The 15,994-nt window shown below is 44.6% G+C and overlaps 1 protein-coding gene across 1 annotated transcript in view; it reads left to right on the top strand.

Annotated features, from left to right (window-relative positions):
• The first annotated feature begins 294 nt into the window (after nt 1-294).
• TSPAN18 (tetraspanin 18) overlaps nt 295-15,994 on the top strand; it is a 98,243-nt gene continuing 82,543 nt past the window's right edge. Inside the window, exon 1 of the mRNA XM_069739754.1 lies at nt 295-623. The gene's annotated coding sequence lies outside the window, so the exon portion shown is untranslated. The remainder of the gene's footprint in view (nt 624-15,994) is intronic.

The following is a 15,994-nucleotide window of genomic DNA, read 5'->3' as shown; positions in this document are numbered from 1 at the left end:
CAGCTCTGGAGTATAATACAGGATGTAACTCAGGATCAGTAATGTAATATATGTACACAGTGACTGCACCAGCAGAATAGTGAGTGCAGCTCTGGAGTATAATACAGGATCAGTAATCTATAGTGACTTTATGCTTAGATTTATCTCTATGCTGTATATGGCTGGAGGGGTTTATGGGCCTCACCTATATTTTAGGCTTGTAGATTGTGGGGTCTGTGGTGTGAGGGGCAGTCGGAGCTGTGTGACATGTGTGAGGCTGAGCTCTGCCCACTCCTCCTCTCCCCTCCTCTTGCTGATGGTTACAGCTGGAGAAGACGAGCAGGCTGCGGTGCAGGAGCCGGAGACACTCACTGGTTGTGTCGGATGAGACAGACACGGTATATGTGAGCGCTGCGGACCCTCGTACAATAGCTGTAGTGGCACTTGCGGGGTCACAGACAACATGTGATCTGCCGCCGCCCTGAGCAGAAGACCCCGCACACCCCGGGATCCTACAAGCAGATCCTGCACTGAAGCCTGGATACAACTTTCCCCACCAGCCGGGCTCCTGCACTGGGCTGAAGGACTACTCCTACTACTACTACTACTCCTAAAGTGGGATTAATTGCTCCATTCAGTCTGCGGTAAGTCCTCTATTAAACGCGGATCTGACTGTATAGAGAAGTAGTGAGTCACTTTACTAGATGCAGCAGAGCTGGGTTTGCCATTACCATTCATTGAGCTCTTAAGTTTTTACATAGGACTGCAAGTATAATCAATTGCTATTTCTCTAATTTGGAGCATATTTTAACTTACGCGACTGTGGCAAAACTGTAACTTTCAAGAGTTTCTGCAGCAGCTTCCATCCTGCTGATGCCATTCACATAACCTAGAGTCTAGTAATGCATCTCAGGGGTTTGCTACAGGTGCACATGGACCACAGAGCTTGCAATCAGCCCTCCCCCTTTGTACAGGTGTTCATTATGTTGTATTTATATCAATTATTTACACTAACAACAATGTTACATTTCTGTAAATATTTATCTTTGCATATTCTCACATTAGGGGAACAAACCTATTCTGTTAAATCAAATGTATCAGTGCTGTGGCTTTAAGTTAACTCCTTCCTCACCTCCTCTTTTTGCCCTCATGGTAGCAGTGGAGTTAATAATTTGGATTCCTCCCTTCGGTCCTGCAGTGTGTACAGCTGCACATGTAGGTGGCCTGACTCTCAAACTTTCCTGCTATCAGGCAGTGTGTGAAGCTCATTCTGGCTCCTACTTTTAAAAAGCCCCTTGTATGGTAAAGTTATACATTGCAGGGAGGAGGTGCAGCAGCAGCAGCAGCAGGAGCCATCACACAGATAGCCCCTAGGGCCAGGCTATTGTTATGATGATAAACTGATGTAGCAGAGCTGACTTTGTCATTTATCTATTTGAGGTTACACCCCTTGAGTTCAGATTTTGTAATAATAAAACCCTAACTTGCAGTCCCATGGAAAATAACACATTGACATTTTAATCGAACCCAGGTGATGTCATTATACACTATTTTACATGGGGCTGCATGAGATTGTCACTGAGGTTGCTCAATAAATAAATGACAAAGTCTTCTCTGCTGCAACTCTAGGTGATGTTTCAGTGTGCTAGTTACATAGGACTGCAGATTAGGGTTATTTTTACTATTATATTTCAACTTGGCACGCAGCCCTAAATATGGCAGTCAGCTTTTTGCTAGCACTGTAGGTGAAATTTCCATGGGATGTTATTTTACATAGGACTGCAGGTCACTATTATTACATACTCTGGATGCTATTATACACTCGGGGTTATGTGGCCCCAAATAAATTATAACAAATTCCCAAATCATCTCTTTTTGCAACTCTAACTGATATCTGAAGTGTGATATTTTACATAGGCCTGCGGGTTACTACTATTCTCTGGTTATTATTATTATTATTATATAATTTGGGATGTGACCACAAATGATACTAAATGACAGTCATCTCTTTTACAACTCTAGCTGATATCTCAGTGTGTTACCTTACATGGGACTGCAGTGTAGGGTTACTCCTATCCTATCTTAATTCTGGAGTTAGAAAAAATAATAAGTACTGATAAGCTGCTGTGAATATAGATGGTATCTGCATGCGCTATGCTATTTACATGGGACTGCAGATTAGGGATACTACTGTGTAGTCAGAGGAGGCAGTCACAGTGTCAGCTCTGCTACATTTCTGCGAAATCTTATGTGGTTTTATTATAATATATTATAAATGTGGTTTTATTATACAGACCGGCAGATTAAGGTTTCTATTATTTCATCATAACTTGGGGGGCAAGGGACCCTAAATAAATGACACAATCGGCTCTGCTACGTCTGCAACCTGCCTGTCTGCACTGTGTGCCTCTTGTTCACACAAGTGCTTTTTTTTTTTCAGGCAGGTTTGGAGACTCGCCTGGAAAAGTGCTGAGAAAACTCTGAAAAGATTGATCACATTAGTTTCTATGTAACGATCATTTGCTGTTCCCGCGTTCAGAACCTTGAGTGTCTTTTAACCGTCTCACGTTTTCGAAAGACGCCAGGCAGTTAAAAGAAGTGACCGAACAGTTCTGCAGGCGTTTTCTGCTCCGCAGACGACCCGGTGTATTTTTTGACAGTTTTTGCTTCAAAAACCACTAATAATTTCTTCATTGTTGCACTAATTTAAAAAAAAAAAGTGTGTAAACCGCCAATAGAAAAGATGTCCCAAAACAATGGAAAATGCTCAAAGATCCCACCAAAAAAGTCTAAAAAAAAGGACTTTGGAATCAACCATAAAACTCTAAAAGGAAGACACTAGAGTTTTACAATATGACAGAGAAAAAGAGCGTCTTCCATGTGAAGAACGTCCGATTTTGGCCCCTTGGAAAAGACGACGTGTGCGTGTACCTATATACATGGACTGAAAACCACTATTTGTTCCATTCCATACATAAAAGGTTGTGCAAAAAGTTACAAAACTGTCACTCACCCTGGAGATATTCCTGGAATTATATGCCAGTGTACAGGGATTATTTTATGATTTTTTTTTTTTTTTTAATCCCTCCTTTGTGTAGAGTAGAGGGTAAATCATAGCAAAAACTTTAGTTACTCAACAAGTTGCTCAAGGTTCATGTAACGGTCTATAAAAATGGATACAATCATGGGCAAACAAATGTATTTATATGACCCCCCCATATAGCAATATGCACAAATCTGCGCTGTCTTGGAAACCTCCAGCGAGACTCATGTGACAACAGTGGGCTTTTCTCATGATTTTGATGACCGTGAAAAATAAGGATTCGGTTTAAACCACAGTAATAAATGGAGAAAGCGTAGAACTTGGAATGAGCGGAATGTTCAGTTTCTTATATAAATTCCTCGCTATTGTCAACATTTCCATATTCTGCAAGAGAATAGAATTTGGTCTCTAACTGTGGCGGCATGATTGGAGTTAGTCGACGACTATATCGGATTGTACATGACCAGCAATGGGGTATACTGGTTTTGGGGCTGAGCGCTCGGACCCTCGCCGATCCAGAGAATGAGTTGCGGATATGGTTTCCAGTTAATGGTTTGCTCAGATTTCCCATTTTCCTGTTTTCGCTGTGCACTTGTCTTTATATAACCGTGTGACAATATCTTTGCTGCAGGGTTCTGTCTTGTCTGCCATTGTGTAAACTTCCATTATTCCTTTCATCTCCACCCAACACTAAAATGTGACATTCTTCATAAAATACAATAACTTGGTATGGCAGAGCCCCTTCATGAGGCAGTAGCGTGACCACGGGGTCTGGTGTCATTATGGGTGTGATCAGAAAAGTGTAGACAAGACGGAAAAAACATTCCCCAATGGCCGAGGTATAAGATCTGGAGGCAGGAACCAGCACAGTTACAACCTAAGAGAACGCATGCCATGAAGAGAGGAATCAGGGTGGGCACAGAACAAGAGCGTGCCATGAAGAGAGGAATCAGGGTGGGCACAGACCAAGAGCGTGCCATAGAGGCAGGAATCAGGATGGGCACAGACCAAGAGCGTGCCATAGAGGCAGGAATCGGGATGGGCACAGACCAAGGGCGTGCCATAGAGACAGGAATCAGGGTGGGCACAGACCAAGAGCGTGCCATAGTGACAGGAATCGGGATGGGCACAGACCAAGAGCGTGCCATAAAGAGAGGAATCAGGATGGGCACAGACCCAAGAGCGTGCCGCCATGAAGAGAGGAATCAGGATGGGCACAGACCAAGAGCGTTCCATAGAGACAGGAATCGGGATGGGCACAGACCCAAGAGCGTGCCATAGAGACAGGAATCAGGATGGGCACAGACCAAGAGCGTGCCATAGAGACAGGAATCAGGATGGGCACAGACCAAGAGCGTGCCACAGAGGCAGGAATCAGGATGGGCACAGACCAAGAGCGTGCCATAGAGACAGGAATCAGGATGGGCACAGACCAAGAGCGTGCCATAGAGACAGGAATCAGGATGGGCACAGACCAAGAGCGTGCCATAGAGGCAGGAATCAGGATGGGCACAGACCAAGAGCGTGCCATAGAGGCAGGAATCAGGATGGGCACAGACCAAGAGCGTGCCATAGAGGCAGGAATCAGGATGGGCACAGACCAAGAGCGTGCCATAGAGACAGGAATCGGATGGGCACAGACCAAGAGCGTGCCATAGAGACAGGAATTGGGATGGGCACAGACCCTAGAGCGTGCCATAGAGGCAGGAATCGGGATGGGCACAGACCAAGAGCGTGCCATAGAGACAGGAATCGGGATGGGCATAGAACAAGAGCGTGCCATAGAGACAGGAATCGGGATGGGCATAGAACAAGAGCGTGCCATAGAGACAGGAATCGGGCTGGGCACAGAACAAGAGCGTGCCATAGAGACAGGAATCGGGCTGGGCACAGAACAAGAGCGTGCCATAGAGACAGGAATCGGGATGGGCACAGAACAAGAGCGTGCCATAGAGACAGGAATCATGTGGGGCACAGACCAAGAAAGTGTCATAGAGGCAGGAATCAGGATGGTAAAACCCAAAAGTATGCATAATACAGAGTCCGGAATTGGGATGGGCACAACGAGGGGCCGACATATCATCAGTGCAACCTGTACGTCTGCATGGAGGCTGAAGAGGTAAGGGGGGCACTTTCACCTCCAAAGCAGCTGGAATTGTACATTATCAGTCATTGGACTGCAAAGGGCCCATATATGGTTCTTGTACATGGGCCTCTTCCTCTGTGTCCGACGACAGTGGGCACAATCCAGCAGCATGCATACCATAAAGGCAGGAACTAGGGTGGGCACAACCCGCGAGCATACGTGCCATAAAGGCAGCTCATACATCTGCAGTCGGACTCTCGGGATGTGACATTTTTCACAAGTGCTACATTATTGGCGGACATATCATTGGTGCTTCCAGGGGCCCTAGAGGGAAGAGGGTCCCATTTCCAAATCCAAAACTAGTGTGAATTTTTGATAAGCTATTGGACCGTAAAGGGCCCAATGTTCTTGCACAATGGCCCCTTTCTGCCAGTATCTTGGGCATGGCTATACAGAGTGGAGGGTGGAAGTCACTCTTTGGCACTGGTGCCCAAAATGCCCTTCTGCCACTAAGAAGATACCAGTCTTGTTAATGGAACCTGTCATGTAAGGAGCCTTTTAACCCATTTTGCACTTGCTCCTACTCCTTCTCATGCGCCCTTGCTGATCTTGCCACCCTTTGACTTATCGGCTGAGGTCGGTGGGCACCATGCAATGTTTCCTTTCCCTGAAGTGACCCATCCACGGTTGGATTCGTCTTCGGATTATCCCTTCTATGATGAACATGAAAATGAGAGTTTGCAACAATGTATCACTTGTGTAACCTGAAGACTAAAATATCTATTAGTTAGTATCCATCTCGTGTCTGAGCCTGGCGAGTGAGTATGATGGGGATTCTCTGGCCATTTTCCCATGTGGACGCCTCCCGGACCCATTCTTCTCCTGACACCATCTCTTTATACTGACATCTGAAGTTTCTTAAGTCTTCTCCTCCTTTTCCCTGTGGCGCAGGATTGTTTCCCAGCCGGTGTCATTGAGTCTCCTGTTCCCAGGCTCCTCCGGCCGAGCGTTCCAGACCCGTCTCCTTTATTTTTGAGACACAGATTGGTGTAATCTGTGTATTATCCAGTGGGCCGAGGTGCCCGGGCAGCGGGCGACTAATGCAGCATGAAACTACAAGTAATAAGAGAGTATTTGTTTCCTTCTCGCTCCATTACACAGGATTCAGTATGGGGAAATGTAGGGTGAACGCCGTCTGCCCCCACCTCCCCGCCGGGCATCTATCGGCACTCTGCCCCCAGAATGTTAATGAACCCTGTGTCTAACCTTGTGCCTCCTTCCCAGCAAATACCACAACCCAGGCCGGTATCCCAGTAACCCACCTAATGCCGAAGCCCCACAGAGAAGGCGAAATGTCACGGTAATGCAAAACTACAAGTTTCAATAACAATTGGCACTGGTGGAGAATTTAAAGGGCCGTTCCCCTTGGAGTTGATATTGACATCAGTGACACAGCAGATATTCCTAAACTAATTAGTTAACTTTTTTTTTTCTAAATTATGCAAAACTTTTTTTTTTTTTACACTCTGAATACTCTTCCCATGATTCCCATGTCTATTTACAGTGGGAGGAGCTTTTTTTCTGTGCTCATCGTCTCCCCCTGCTGTACATTATATGAATTGCAGGCAGAATAACAGTCACATCCAGCTCCTGCCCCACTCACAGAGCCCCCTATTACCGGTATAATGACAACCAAAGCTTTTCCACTGAGCTCACACCAAGGCAGTATGCCGAGCTCCAGGGTCTCCGACCTTACCCCATTCAGATCTGCTCTTCTGTGCAGGCTACACACAGGTCACCATCTAGAGATCTGCTCTTAATAGCTGTTTGCTACACCTGGGGCTAAGGCACCAAACTGGCAGACAGCCGCGAGCCAGACATCACGGGCCTGCGAGCCACATGTGACTCTCAAGCTACAGGTTGGGGATTCATGCTGTCAGCTAGGCACTGGGTAGCGTTCATACAGGGAATGCAGTTTGGTCCAAACGTGCAGTTTAGTTGTTTTTTTTTTTTATATTTTCAAGGGATTCAAAACCATAAAACAGTCCCCCCTGGGCACAAAGGTATCACCACAAAAAAAAAAAAAAAAGGGTTCACCTCCGTAAAAACTGAACCGGCTGCAGCTTCCCCACGTCACTCTGCAGCTCCAACACACAGACTGCGCAGCTTTCCTGGCTGACCCGTGCAATCTCCATTCAGACACCAGGGACTCTGTCCCAGCTATAGCTCCTGTTTTGGCTGGTCACTCACCAGCAGCACACTTTATTTCAATATCTTTTTACCATTTCATCAGTGGATGAAAACCGCAGCTGTGCTGTTAATATCAATAGTCTCTGGAGTTGCCCTTTAATTTTTCAGCACGTAACTTCACCGCTGCACAGATACAGATTTCTGAATGAGATGTTTCATGCTGTGCAGATCCATATGGGAAGAAGCCCTGTCTGTGTCTAGATCAATAGGATGTGGTGTTCATGTGTGTCCCTGCTGGATTATAGAACATGGCCCTGGGCTTCTGCATGTTTCTCCTTGATAATGAAGCTGAGGGCCAGATAAGAGAGTGCGGCCTCCATAGCTGCAGACGGATGGCCAATGTGTCCTGCTCATGAGTACTTCTTATATGGGCCACTACCAATAGGGAATACAAATAATGGTAAGTGGGTTGTACATCTTTGACACCGTATTGCTTCAAAGCACAGAACATAAAAGAGGAAACCATTTTGCAAATAGTTTTGATTAAAAATATTCTACCGTTTTGAGTGCGCAGCTCTTATATAGAGCTATGTGTTACAGGCTGCAAAACCCTGCGTGTAGTCGGAACCTGCCGCCAATACACTCTGCTTTTTATTTTTTCCTTCCTTTTTCCTTCTTCTTTCTGCCTTTCTTCTCCCCCCCCCCTTCCTTTTTTCCCCCTTCCTTTCATCCCCCTTCCTTTTTCCCCCCCCCCTTCCTTTCCCCCCTTCCTTTTTTTTCCCCTTCCTTTTTTTCCCCCTTCCTTTTTTTTCTCCCCTTCCTTTTTTCCCCCTTCCTTTTTTTTCCCCCTTCCTTTTTTTTCCCCCTTCCTTTTTTTCCCCCTTCCTTTTTTTCCCCCTTCCTTCCCCCCTTCCTTTTTTCCGCCTTCCTTTATTTCCTTTTCCTTTTTTCCCACTTCCTTTTTTCTCCCCCCTACCTTTTTTTTTTCCCCTCTTCCTTTTTTTCCCCCCACCTTTTTTCTTCTTCCTCCTCCTCCATTGGAGATGTAACGAAAGGGATGCAAAAGTATGCACACCCCACCCAAGACATACACGCTAATCATTAATGGCCACCTGACAGGAGCCCTGCAAGTTGTCCTATCTACCTGCATCCCGTCGCTCCTTCCGATTAGTAGGACGTCACTCTGGACCTACTAATCAGAAGAGGCTCCTGGGATACCGACCGGAGGGTTCTGGTCTGGCGGCCAGGACCACTGACGTGACCGGTGGGCCAGTATCCTGCCAATCTTCTAGCTGGACTCCTACATGCACCTTTATAGCACTGGACGGGCTTCTGCTGACTTCTAAAATAAGCTGCAGTCACGATAAGGACATAATTTGTAGCTTGTGACTTATGTGGTCGTAATTACAGGATACAGCAAACATGTCGCCGTGTAAACGTGGCCGTCTGCATATCCAGATCCTTCACCTCCCCCGACCCGTGCAGATGAGGGTGAACCCTGGGGAACCTCGTCAGTAATGGGAAGCTGATGCAATAGATTGCCTTATGGCTTCTGTTCTGCATCCAGGTGTCAAAAGTGGTGAAACCTCACCTGTGGGATGGGGAGATTGACAATAATACCTGGTGACAGGTGCGCAGGAAGTAAACACGCTCATTACTTGTTACATTGTTGCAGTATTAGCTGTTGTTGGAGTGTCATGAAGATATTAGTTATACGTTAGATTATATTAGTGAGCTGCTTATTGGGGTATAGACAAGGACATGTATGGTAGCCCAGGGGGGGCATCTCATTGGTTCATCTTGTGTGGTCACATAGGGGTCCTAGAGTTAAGGGGGTCACTACCACCTCTAAACCAAGTGGAGTTGTGCATGGTGATGAGATATTGGGCTGCAGAGGGCCCCTATGTTGTTCTCGCACAGGGGCCCTCCCTTCACTGTGTCAGCCTGTTGGGTAAATGGGGAGCCCGTGTATCCTGACCACATCCTTCGATCTCTTGCCTGCCAAGGATATTGAAAATTAAGGCAGATGTCAATCTCTGATACAAAAGTGTCCAGGTCTTTAATAGAAGTTCTATTAGAACTTAAGGACTTAATAGAGGGGAAGATAATACATGATCATTCTAATGGGCCCCCTCTATATCAGCCATTGGTAAAAGTTGGGGTTCATTCTAAAAAAAAAAAACAGGGTCTCTCTTGGATTTTTCTTTGGGCGCATATGGAGTGGAGCTTAACTTGTCCCAATTTTGGGTACAAATGTTAATAAGTTTGCAATCAATGGGGTTTTTAACAGCAGCAACTCCCACTGATGGCAATGCTCAGAATCCAAGGGTGTTGCCCATACTGGAGAAATGGGGCCTGCGGGTGCCAATATGGCGGATTGCACCATAATTACACTGAACCGTGCCCCCCCTCCATATAAGCTATTCGCCCTTAGGTGATGGATGCTGCCTGCAGTGTATTACACAGGGTATAAATAATCTACAATTGGCGCCCTCTGCCAGGAATGGGGCGCACGCCTTGTAATCATCTGCACACATGTTGTCTCTAGAGGGTTAATAGCAGGGTTGCCACCCATGGTGATAGGTTTGTGCGCCAAATGTAGCCGTAATCTGTGGTGAGGAGGAGCCCTGTAATGGAAGGCAATGGAGCCGCAGCTGTCAATCAAGCAGCAGCCACTGAGTGCAACCTAGATCTACTCACCGACACAGTGTAACAAAAACTTGTAACTTTCCAATATACAACATGTATCCATTCCACTGCAGGAGTCCTGTGTGCTGAATGGGAGTCACTGGGATCTACTGAATCTGATGCCACATCTAAGACTGAGACGACAAATCGATCTGATACTTCTAATAATTGTGTGATATAAATGTATCCAGTAATAATCCACGTAGTATATTGCCCAGTCACGTAGTATATTGCCTAGCCATGTAGTATATTGCCCAGTCACGTAGTATATTGCCCAGCCGCGTAGTATATTGCCCAGCCGCGTAGTATATTGCCCAGCCGCGTAGTATATTGCCCAGCCGCGTAGTATATTGCCCAGCCCCGCAGTATATTGCCCAGCCACGTAGTATATTGCCCAGCCACGTAGTATATTGCCCAGCCACGTAGTATATTGCCCAGCCACGTAGTATATTGCCCAGCCACGTAGTATATTGCCCAGCCACGTAGTATATTGCCCAGCCACGTAGTATATTGCCCAGTCACGTAGTATATTGCCCAGCCACGTAGTATATTGCCCAGCCGCGTAGTATATTGCCCAGCCACTTAGTATATTGCCCAGCCACGTAGTATATTGCCCAGTCACGTAGTATATTGCCCAGTCACGTAGTATATTGCCCAGCCACGTAGTATATTGCCCAGCCACGTAGTATATTGCCCAGTCACGTAGTATATTGCCCAGCCACGTAGTATATTGCACAGCCCACGTAGTATATAGCAATGTGGCCATCATATCCCTGTTAAAAAAATAATTAAAATAAAAAAATAGTTATATACTCACCTTCCGTGGATCCAGGAAGCGTTTACCGACGCTCCTCGCGCGCTCCAGTCTCGTGAGATGATGACGTAGCGGTCTCGCGAGACCGCTACGTCATCATCTCGCGAGATCGCAATGCATGGACCGGTCACCGGAGCATCGCGAGGAGCAGGAAAGGCGCCGGAAGGTGAGTATATGATGATTTTTTTAATTTTTTAAATTCTTTTTAACATTAGATCTTTTTACTATTGATGCTGCATCGGCATCATCAATAGTAAAAAAGTTGGTCACACAGGGTTAATAGCGGCGTTAATGGAGTGCGTTACACCGCGGCATAACGCGGTCCATTAGTGCTGGCATTAACCCTGTGTGAGCGCTGACTGGAGGGGAGTATGGAGCGACCATGTTGCCGCCGGACTGCACCCGTTGCTGATTGGTCATGGGCGTTATGCCACTACCAATCAGCGACTTGGATTTCAATGACAGACAGAGGCCGCGACCAATGAGTATCCGTGACAGACAGACAGACAGAAAGACGGAAGTAACCCTTAGACAATTTTATAGTAGACTAGATGGTGGCCCGATTCTAACGCATCGGGTATTCTAGAATATGCATGTCCACGTAGTATATTGTCCAGTCACATAGTATATTGCCCAGCCACGTAGTATATTGCCCAGCCGCGTAGTATATTGCCCAGCCCACGTAGTATATTGCCCAGCCGCGTAGTATATTGCCCAGCCCACGTAGTATATTGCCCAGCCCACGTAGTATATTGCCCAGCCCACGTAGTATATTGCCCAGCCCACGTAGTATATTGCCCAGCCCACGTAGTATATTGCCCAGCCCACGTAGTATATTGCCCAGCCCACGTAGTATATTGCCCAGCCCACGTAGTATATTGCCCAGCCCACGTAGTATATTGCCCAGCCCACGTAGTATATTGCCCAGCCCACGTAGTACAGTGGGGCAAAAAAGTATTTATTCAGTCAGCAATAGTGCAAGTTCCACCACTTAAAAAGATGAGAGGCGTCTGTAATTTATATCATAGGTAGACCTCAACTATGGGAGACAAACTGAGAAAAAAAAATCCAGAAAATCACATTGTCTTTTTTTTTAACATTTTATTTGCATATTATGGTGGAAAATAAGTATTTGGTCAGAAAAAAATTTCATCTCAATACTTTGTAATATATCCTTTGTTGGCAATGACAGAGGTCAAACGTTTTCTGTAAGACTTCACAAGGTTGCCACACACTGTTGTTGGTATGTTGGCCCATTCCTCCATGCAGATCTCCTCTAGAGCAGTGATGTTTTTGGCTTTTCGCTTGGCAACACGGACTTTCAACTCCCTCCAAAGGTTTTCTATAGGGTTGAGATCTGGAGACTGGCTAGGCCACTCCAGGACCTTGAAATGCTTCTTACGAAGCCACTCCTTCGTTGCCCTTGCGGTGTGCTTTGGATCATTGTCATGTTGAAAGACCCAGCCACGTTTCATCTTCAATGCCCTTGCTGATGGAAGGAGGTTTGCACTCAAAATCTCACGATACATGGCCCCATTCATTCTTTCATATACCCCGATCAGTCGTCCTGGCCCCTTTGCAGAGAAACAGCCCCAAAGCATGATGTTTCCACCACCATGCTTTACAGTAGGTATGGTGTTTGATGGATGCAGCTCAGTATTCTTTTTCCTCCAAACACGACAAGTTGTGTTTCTACCAAACAGTTCCAGTTTGGTTTCATCAGACCATAGGACATTCTCCCAAAACTCCTCTGGATCATCCAAATGCTCTCTAGCAAACTTCAGACGGGCCCGGACATGTACTGGCTTAAGCAGTGGGACACGTCTGGCACTGCAGGATCTGAGTCCATGGTGGCGTAGTGTGTTACTTATGGTAGGCCTTGTTACATTGGTCCCAGCTCTCTGCAGTTCATTCACTAGGTCACCCCGCGTGGTTCTGGGATTTTTGCTCACTGTTCTTGTGATCATTCTGACCCCACGGGGTGGGATTTTGCGTGGAGCCCCAGATCGAGGGAGATTATCAGTGGTCTTGTATGTCTTCCATTTTCTAATTATTGCTCCCACTGTTGATTTCTTCACTCCAAGCTGGTTGGCTATTGCAGATTCAGTCTTCCCAGCCTGGTGCAGGGCTACAATTTTGTTTCTGGTGTCCTTTGACAGCTCTTTGGTCTTCACCATAGTGGAGTTTGGAGTCAGACTGTTTGAGGGTGTGCACAGGTGTCTTTTTATACTGATAACAAGTTTAAACAGGTGTCATTACTACAGGTAATGAGTGGAGGAAAGAGGAGACTCTTAAAGAAGAAGTTACAGGTCTGTGAGAGCCAGAAATCTTGATTGTTTGTTTCTGACCAAATACTTATTTTCCACCATAATATGCAAAAAAATGATAAAAAAACAGACAATGTGATTTTCTGGATTTTTTTTTCTCAGTTTGTCTCCCATAGTTGAGGTCTACCTATGATGTAAATTACAGACGCCTCTCATCTTTTTAAGTGGTGGAACTTGCATTATTGCTGACTGACTAAATACTTTTTTGCCCCACTGTATATTGCCCAGCCACGTAGTATATTGCCCAGCCACGTAGTATATTGCCCAGCCACGTAGTATATTGCCCAGCCACGTAGTATATTGCCCAACCACGTAGTATATTGCCCAGCCACGTAGTATATTGCCCAGCCACGTAGTATATAGCACAGCCCACAGAGTATATAACACAGCCCACGTAGTATACAGCAGTGTGGGCACCATATCCCTGTTACAAAAAAAAAAAAAATAATAATTAAAATAAAAAATACTTATATACTCACCCGGCGGGATCCACCGAAGCTCTTGCGATATGCGCCTCGACTGCCGCCATCTTCCGTTCCCAGGATGCATTGCGAAAAAACCCAGATGACTTAGTGGTCTCGCGAGACCGCTAAGTCTTCTGGGTAATTTCGCAATGCATCACTGGGAATGGAAGATGGCGGCCAGCTCGGCGGACTACGAAGGGTGAGAATAGCAGGTTTTTTTCTTTTTATTATTTTTAACATTACTTTGTTTTTCTATTCATGCCGCATAGGCAGCGTCAATAGTAAAAAGTTGGGGACACACAGGGTTAATAGCGGTGGTAATGGAGTGAGTTACCCGCGGCATAATGTGGTCCGTTACCGCCGGCATTAACCCTGTGTGAGCGGTGACTGGAGGGGAGTATGCGGGCGACAGGCACTGACTCCGGGGAGTATGGAGCGGCCATTTTCTTCCGGACTGTGCCCGTCGCTGATTGGTTGTGGCAAAATGCCCACGGACCATTGCCACGACCAATCAGCGACTTGAATTCCATGACAGACAGAGGCTGCGACCAATGAATATCCGTGACAGAAAGACGGAAGTGACCCTTAGACAATTATATAGTAGATTACAATAAAAGGGGTCATGCACTCTTACTATATTGATGCACATCAATATTACACTTTAAGGGGCCCGACACCTGGTGCCCGATCCGATAATGATGACCTATTCTTCAGGTCACTAATATATTATGACCAGAAAACGCCTTTCAGTTTTCTTAACACTTTCCTGCAGGCTAACAGATTGTATAATAATCTTTTAATTTAGGAGATTAATTATCCATCCAACTGGCCGTAATCTTTCTTTGCACTGTATACATACATACATACATACATACATACATACATACATACATACATACATACATACATACATACATACATACAGGCAGTATTATAGTAGTTATATTCTTGTACATAGGGGGCAGTATTATAGTAGTTATATTCTTGTACATAGGAGCAGTATTATAGTAGTTATATTCTTGTACATACAGGCAGTATTATAGTAGTTATATTCTCGTACATAGGGGGCAGTATTATAGTAGTTATATTCTTGTACATAGGGGCAGTATTATAGTAGTTATATTCTTGTACATAGGGGCAGTATTATAGTAGTTATATTCTTGTACATAGGAGCAGTATTATAGTAGTTATATTCTTGTACATAGGAGCAGTATTATAGTAGTTATATTCTTGTACATAGGAGCAGTATTATAGTAGTTATATTCTTGTACATAGGAGCAGTATTATAGTAGTTATATTCTTGTACACAGGGTCAGTATTATAGTAGTTATATTCCTGTACACAGGGGCAGTATTATACTAGTTATAGTCTTGTACATGGGGCAGTATTATAGTAGTTGTATTCTTGTACACTGGGGGCAGTATTATAGTAGTTGTATTCTTGTACACAGGGGGCAGTATTATAGTAGTTATATTCCTGTACACAGGGGCAGTATTATAGTAGTTATATTCTTGTACATAGGGGGCAGTATTATAGTAGTTATATTCCTGTACACAGGGGCAGTATTATAGTAGTTGTATTCTTGTACACTGGGGGCAGTATTATAGTAGTTGTATTCTTGTACACTGGGGGCAGTATTATAGTAGTTGTATTCTTGTACACTGGGGGCGGTAGTATAGTAGTTATATTCTTGTACATAGGAGCAGTATTATAGTAGTTGTATTCTTGTACACAGGGGGCAGTATTATAGTAGTTATATTCTTGTACATAGGAGCAGTATTATAGTAGTTATATTCTTGTACATAGGAGCAGTATTATAGTAGTTATATTCTTGTACATAGGGGGCAGTATTATAGTAGTTATATTCTTGTACATAGGAGCAGTATTATAGTAGTTATATTCTTGTACATAGGAGCAGTATTATAGTAGTTATATTCTTGTACATAGGAGCAGTATTATTGTAGTTATATTCTTGTACATAGGAGCAGTATTATAGTAGTTATATTCTTGTACATAGGAGCAGTATTATAGTAGTTATATTCTTGTACATAGGAGCAGTATTATAGTAGTTATATTCTTGTACATAGGAGCAGTATTATAGTAGTTATATTCTTGTACATAGGAGCAGTATTATAGTAGTTATATTCTTGTACATAGGAGCAGTATTATTGTAGTTATATTCTTGTACATAGGAGCAGTATTATAGTAGTTATATTCTTGTACATAGGGGGCAGTATTATAGTAGTTATATTCTTGTACATAGGGGCAGTATTATAGTAGTTATATTCTTGTACATAGGAGCAGTATTATAGTAGTTATATTCTTGTACATAGGGGCAGTATTATACTAGTTATATTCTTGTACACTGGGGGCAGTATTATAGTAGTTGTATTCTTGTACACA

Source organism: Ranitomeya imitator, chromosome 9 (genome assembly GCF_032444005.1).
Source record: "Ranitomeya imitator isolate aRanImi1 chromosome 9, aRanImi1.pri, whole genome shotgun sequence".
NCBI lineage: Eukaryota > Metazoa > Chordata > Amphibia > Anura > Dendrobatidae > Ranitomeya > Ranitomeya imitator.
The sequence above is the reverse complement of the archived record's forward strand: the minus strand, read 5'-3'. Positions and strand labels throughout refer to the sequence as shown.